Genomic DNA, 6,501 nt, shown 5'->3' on the forward strand with positions numbered 1-6,501 from the left:
GAAGTAGGGGTATGGTGGTGGCGAAGGTAGTGGGAAACTATAAAGCCATGTCTTGTTTTGTAACAAGCACATGAGTGAACAAACACATCTGTGTCAGAAGGTAATCACCCATGTGCACTTTCTCTTGGGAAGAAGCTGAAAATCTTTGGCTCAGTGGTTCTTCAGCATTAGAAGTTTAACAAAAGTTAGGACTACAGTCTCAGAATAAAAAAATATGCTATTAAGCTTAAGCTGTTGGATGAATCATCGTGGTTCCTTAAATCAAATCTGAATGGGCACACGTGGGCACAGAGATATAAATGTCATCGGAAATCAAGAAGGCAGAGAGGGAGGGATAAAACCCTACCTATCAGGTATAATGAGCACTGTTCAGATGATGAGTACATTTAAGTAATATAAGAGGCATCCATGTAACAAAAACATTTGCACTCCCTTAACATTTTTAAATAAAACAATGAAGATACATATGTATGCACAATGGAATATTACCTAGCCACAGAAAATGAAACCCTGCCATTTGCAAGAACATGATAGCATGACTTTAAGCTTGCAATAAACAAAGCATAGAAAGAGAAATCTCACATGGTCTCTCTCACATGTGGGAGCTAAATATTAAAAACATTTGATCTCATGGAGACAGAGATGATGATTACCATAGACTGGTAAGGATAGCGGGAGGAGGGCATTTGGAAGGATAGTAGGCCATGAGAATGGAGACCTCATGAATAGGATTAGTCCTCGTAAATGAAGAGATATGAGAGAGATGACCTCTCTGCCATGCAAGGATACAGCAAACAGGTGGCTGTCTGCAAACCAAGAAGCAGGCCCTCACTGGGAACCTAATAGGCTGGTACTCTATCTTACTACCTCCAAAACTAGAAGAAGTTAATTGCTGTGGTTGAAGCCACCTAGTCTATGGTACGTGTTATAGCATCACGAGCTGCCTTAGATACCAGCCTTTCCCAGATCCCTTAATCCCTAGGACTCTTTGAAGACCCTGAGATGCTCAAAGCCAAATAAAACTGATCAATACTTCAAGACTTCTGATTCTGCCCATTAAAGCATAGAAATTGTAAAATGCTGGCATGTTCTGATTCTCTTGGGTCTCAGATTCCTTAAGACTACTCCATCTATGTTTTTCTGCTCCTTCACTTACAAAAGCTAGTCCAGAGATCCTGAAGACTCCTTTCCTCTGAAATCCCAGAAGCAACCCCAAATCTATCAGAATGCCTTGAGAACCTTGGATTCCCATGGAATCATCCAACCTCTCCATGATCTGTGGGTCCCTGATAACCTCTCAAACCCACAATCTGTAAAATCCCACTAGTGACAGGATTCTCCTTCATTCCAAATTACTCAAATTCCTGCAATTACCCCTTCATATTTCTCTAAGATTTCTCAGCTTCTAATAAGTCCCTGCATCCCTCAGACTTCCCAATTGCCATACCAAACTCAGTTCTAGATCTTCCTCACTTGTTTCCCCAACCAAAGCCTATGAGGAGATCTATAGGGCCAGAACACAAATTTGTGGGTAGGCAAGATTCCCTACCTGAAGTCAGTTAACCAAGAAGCTTAAGGATTTTAGGACAACGATTTGGACTGCAAAGTACACAAGAACACCAACGTTGAAGATTTCCTCCTTGCCAGGAGAGGTGCCTGGAGTCTTCCAATCTCCACATTGCATCTTCCTCCACAATCTAGAATCTCCATGTTCATGCCAAACTTCCTTCCCCGGAACCACCTAACAATACATAATTCTACAACCTTCTACAATAGAGACCACCAACCTTCCACACACATCTCATACCTGTGTCTTCACCTCCAACCCCGTTCCTAATGGGCCCAAATTGCCACGTTCTCCTATTTCTCCTCCCTGAAGACAGAATTAGTTTGCAGGTTCCAGTCCTTTGCGATAGAAAAGCAGAGGAAGGGCACTAGTGGGTCTGAGAACAAACAGGTGAGTATCCATCACACACCCTAATTGTGTGGGCTTTGCCTCTGCAGCGGTTCTCAACCTGTGGGCCGCGACCCCTTTGTAACAATGAAAATACATCACACCATTAGGAGAGTTGAGAACCACTGCATCTAGGGTGTCGTCTTTTTCCTGAATCCTTGAACCAAAACTCTCAAAGAAAGGCTGATCAAAGGGGTGTGTAGCAAAGTCCAGGGGACAAGGAAGAGCTTCAGTACTTAGAAACAAGAACAGCTCCAGGGGGTTGAGCTTCCCCGGCCTGAGGCTGTGCTGCACAGAAATTTTCATGGGTTATGTTACTAAATCCTCATGAGTCTGTGATAAAGGGTCTATGATTACTCACATTTTACATGTGGACAAATTGAGACCCAGAGCCATAAGGTTCAACTAACAAGTAAAAGTACCAATCCTGGGATTGACAAGACCATGCTGGACTTGTCCCATTTCTCCTTCATAATCAACAGGTAAAAAGAAGAGGACTTCTTTTCTTCCTTTTTCCTTTCTCTTCCTCCTTTTTCTTCCTCTTAGGATAGAAATTTGCAGCCACTCAGGAATGTTGCTCCTAAATGTAAGTGCAAAAAAAAACTCTTACTATAAAATTCTATATGTTCCTGGATTTAAGACTTTAAGAGCTATTGGAAGTCCTTTATTATAATAGCATTGAAAATATAAACTAAAGGGCGGCGCCTGTGGCTCAGTGAGCAGGGCACCGGCCCCATATACCGAGGGTGGCGGGTTCAAACCCAGCCCTGGCCAAACTGCAACAAAAAAATAGCCGGGCGTTGTGGTGGACGCCTGTAGTCCCAGCTGCTCGGGAGGCTGAGGCAGGAGAATCGCTTAAGCCCAGGAGTTGGAGGTTGCTGTGAGCTGTGTGACGCCACGGCACTCTACCGAGGGCAATAAAGTGAAACTCTGTCTCTACAAAAAAAAAAAATTCTAAAAAAAAAGAAAATATAAACTAAAAAACAATAAATTTAACCAAATGTATACACTACTTGTATGCCATAACTACAAAACATTGGTGAAAGTAATTAAATATCTAAGTAAATTAAGAAATGTACCGTGGCGATGAATTAGAAGACTTAATATAATTAAGCTGTTATTTCTTCTTAAATAGGTTGATCCTTTTCACTCCAAATCTAAATTCTGACTGGCTTTTTAAATTTTGGTATAAAGTGACAAGTTGATTCTAAAATTTATCTTGCAATCTCATTACTAAGTATTACCCAGAGGAAAAAAACCATTTTACCGTAAGTACATTTGCACTTGGATATTTATAGCAGCTCAATTCGCAATCTCAAAGATGTGGAAAAAACCTAAGTGCCCATCAATCCTTGAATGGATCAGTGAACTGTGTATATACCATGGAATACTATTCAGCCATAAAAGACAGAGACTTTGTATCTTTTATATTTATTTGGATGGACTTGGAGAACCTTCTCCTAAGTAAAGTATCTCAGGAATGGAAAAACAAGCATCCCATGTCCTTGGTACTAATCTGAGACTATAGTCAACAACTATAGGCCCATAGGAGAGAAAAACACAAAGTGCAGGGGGAGGGGACTTGCTAAGTACCCTACCTATTGGGTACAGTGTAGAGGTATATGGCACGCTTCCTGGTTAAAAGACTCAACTACAACTTGGATTTTGAACTCTACCTTACAAACACAAATAATGAAACCTAATCATATGTACCCTCATATTAACTCCCCCCCAAAATAAAAAATTCATACAGAGATCAAAATGACTAAGAACAGTCAACATAATTATAAAAGAATAACAAATCCAGAAGCCTTTTTTTATTTTATAATAAAATAGTGTAAAATTTCCAGAGGTATGCATATGTATTGATCAAAGGAATAGAAAAGAAAGTCCAGAAACAGACTAATATAACAAATATGGTCAATTGATTCTTCATTAAGGTGCTAAAGTAATTTAATGGGGAAAAGAAAGAGTTTTCAACAAACATGTTTAAACAACAGACTTTCCTTAAAGAAAAAATGTGACTTAGAATATAATCTTATACCATATTTAAAAATTAATTCACAATAGCTCAGACTCAAGAGTAAAAGCTAAAACTATGAGATCATTTGAAGAAAGCAGAGGGGGGCTCAGCACCTGTAGCACAGTGGTTATGGCGCCGGCCACATGCACCAAGGCTGGTGGGTTCGAATCCAGCCTGAGCCAGCTAAACAACAATGACAACTGCAAGAAAAAATAGCCAGGCGTTGTGGCGGGTGCCCTTAGTCCCAGCTACCTGGGAGGCTGAGCCAAGAGAATTGCTTAAGCCCGAGAGTTTGAGGTTGCTGTAAGCTGCGATGCCATGGCACTCTACTGAGGCCGACATAGTGAGACTCTGTCAAAAAGAGAGAGAGAGAGAAAGAAAGGGAGAGAGAAAGAAAGAAAAGAAAGAAGCATAGGAGCAAATCTCTGTGAACATGGGGATGAAAATAAAAATAAAATAAATCAATTTTTCCATTTAAAAAATAAAATGGAAAAATCAATCATACTTCTTTATTTGAAAATTAAAATTAAGAAAAGAAAATTAAGATAAAAATGTCATGAGTGGGCGGTGCCTGTGGTTCAAGGAGTAGGACGCCAGCCCCATATATCGGAGGTGGTGGGTTCAAACCCAGCCCCAGCCAGAAACTGAAAAAAAAAAAAAAAGTCATGAGCGATAGAGTGAAAAACTGCACACTGAGTGCTCCATTCAGCTTACATTTAGTGTTAGACCTGTGCGGTAAAACCCACTAAACATTGCTGAGAGAAATTAGACAAGATTTTAGTAAATGTAGAGATAAGTCAAGATTCTAGATTGGAATTTTTCAACAATGATAAAATGTCAATTCTCCCCAAATTGATCTATAGATTCAAAGCAACTCGCTGGCTTGGCACCCGTAGCTCAGTGGTTACAGTCCTGGCCACATACACCGGGCCTGGTGGGTTTGAACCAGCTTGGGCCTGCAAAACAACAATGACAACTACAACAACAAAAATAAAATAGCTGGGTGTTGTGGCGGGCTCCTGTAGTCCCAGCTATTTGGGAGACTGAGGCAAGAGAATTGCTTAAGCCCAAGAGTTTGAGGTTGCTGTGAGCTGTGACGCGACAGCACTCTACCACTCTACCAAGGGTGACATAGTAAGACTCTGTCTTAAAAAAATTGGTGGGATCACACCTACGGTGCATCTTAGAAGGGTACAGGTGAAACTTACTAAATGCAGAATATAAATGTCTGAACACAATAACTAAGAAAATGCCAGGAAGGCTATGTTAACCAGTTGGATGAAAATATTTCAAATTGTATATATAAACCAGCACATTGTACCCCATGATTGCATTAATGTACACAGCTATGATCTAATAAAAAAGGAAAATAAATAAATAAATAAATTTTTTTTAAACCAAAGCAATCCCCCCAAAATTCCAAGCAACTTTTTTCAGAAATTTTTAAACTGATTCTAAAATGTACAGTCAAAACAATTTTTTTTTGTAGAGACAGAGTCTCACTGTACCGCCCTCAGGTAGAGTGCCGTGGCGTCACACGGCTCACAGCAACCTCTAACTCTTGGGCTTACACGATTCTCTTGCCTCAGCCTCCTGAGCAGCTGGGACTACAGGTGCCCGCCACAACGCCCAGCTATTTTTTTGTTGCAGTTTGGCCGGGGCTGGGTTTGAACCCGCCACCCTCGGCATATGGGGCTGGCGCCCTGCTCACTGAGCCACAGGCGCCGCCCCACAATTTTTAAAGAGAGTAACACAAGAAGACTTATTCTTCCTGAATAGGAGATATAGTATAAACTAAAGCTACTGTATCAAGACAGTTTAGTATTGACGTACTAAATAATTGAACAGAATAGATAATCTAGATATAGACACACACATATATGGTTAACACACATAAATGATTTTGGACAAAGGTGCCAAGATGCATTTTAATTTGGTGAAGGTAAGGATAGTCCTTTAAACAAGTGCTGAAACAATTAAATATCCACCCAAATTCAAAAAAACAAAAACAACCTCCCAATCCAAAATTGGCAAAAAAATAAAAATAAAAATAAACAGCTCATCCTTCATCCCACATTATATACAAAATTTAGAAACAGAACATATAAGAGCTAAAACTATAAAAGGTCTAGAGGAAAACAAGAGAAAATCTTTGTGCTCTGGATCTGGGAAAAATCCCCTCCCCACCTGCCCCTCCCCTCCCCTTCCCTTCCCTTCCCTTCCATTTTCTTTTTTTGAGACTGACTCTGTCACGCTGGGTAGAGTGCTCTGGCATCCTAGCTCACAGCAGTCCTTTTGCTCTCAGTTTTTCTACTTTTAGTAAAGACTGGGTCTCACTCTTAATCAGGCTGATCTCTAAGTCCTGAGCTCAAGCAATCCACCTGCCTCAGCCTCCCAGAGGGCTAAGATTATAGGTGCAAGTGAGCCACATACCTTTTTAAAAAGTCAAAAGATTGGTGGGGCCCAATGACTCACACCTGTAATTCTAGCCCTCTGGGAGGCTAAGGCAGGAGGATGGTTTGAG

Source organism: Nycticebus coucang, chromosome 10 (genome assembly GCF_027406575.1).
Source record: "Nycticebus coucang isolate mNycCou1 chromosome 10, mNycCou1.pri, whole genome shotgun sequence".
NCBI classification, from domain to species: Eukaryota; Metazoa; Chordata; class Mammalia; order Primates; family Lorisidae; genus Nycticebus; species Nycticebus coucang.